This window comes from Nematolebias whitei, chromosome 10, assembly GCF_014905685.2.
Source record: "Nematolebias whitei isolate Nwh7 chromosome 10, NemWhi1, whole genome shotgun sequence".
Lineage (NCBI taxonomy): Eukaryota > Metazoa > Chordata > Actinopteri > Cyprinodontiformes > Rivulidae > Nematolebias > Nematolebias whitei.
In genome coordinates, this window is record NC_056507.1 from 30,392,114 (window position 1) to 30,392,671 (window position 558).

A 558-nucleotide genomic window follows, 5' to 3' on the forward strand; every position below is an offset into this window, starting at 1 on the left:
AATCTATGTGGGTTAGAGCAAACTATGTGGGTTAATTGGAGCAATCTGTGTGAGTTGGGGCAATCTATGTAGGTTGGAGCAATCTAGGTGAGGTGGAACAATCTATGTAGGCTGGGGCAATCTATGTAGGTTGGGCCAATCTATTTAGGTTTGAGGAATCTATGTGGGCTGGAGCAATCTATGTGGGGTAATCTATGTGGATTAGAGCAAATTATGTGGGTTAATTGGAGCAATCTATGTAGGTTGGGGCAATCTGTGTTGGTTGGGCCAATCTATTTAGGTTTGAGGAATCTATGTGGGTTGGAGCAATCTTTGTGGGGTAATCTATGTGGATTAGAGCAAATTATGTAGGTTAATTGGAGCAATCTATGTAGGTTGGGGCAATCTGTGTTGGTTGGAGCAATCTATGTAGTTTGGAGCAATCTATGTAGGCTGGAGCAATCTATGAAGTTTGGGGCAAAATATATGTGTTAAAGAAATGTATGTGGGTGGAGCAATATATGTGGGTTAGAGCAATCTATGTGGATTGGAGCAATCTATGTAAGTTGGGGCAATCTA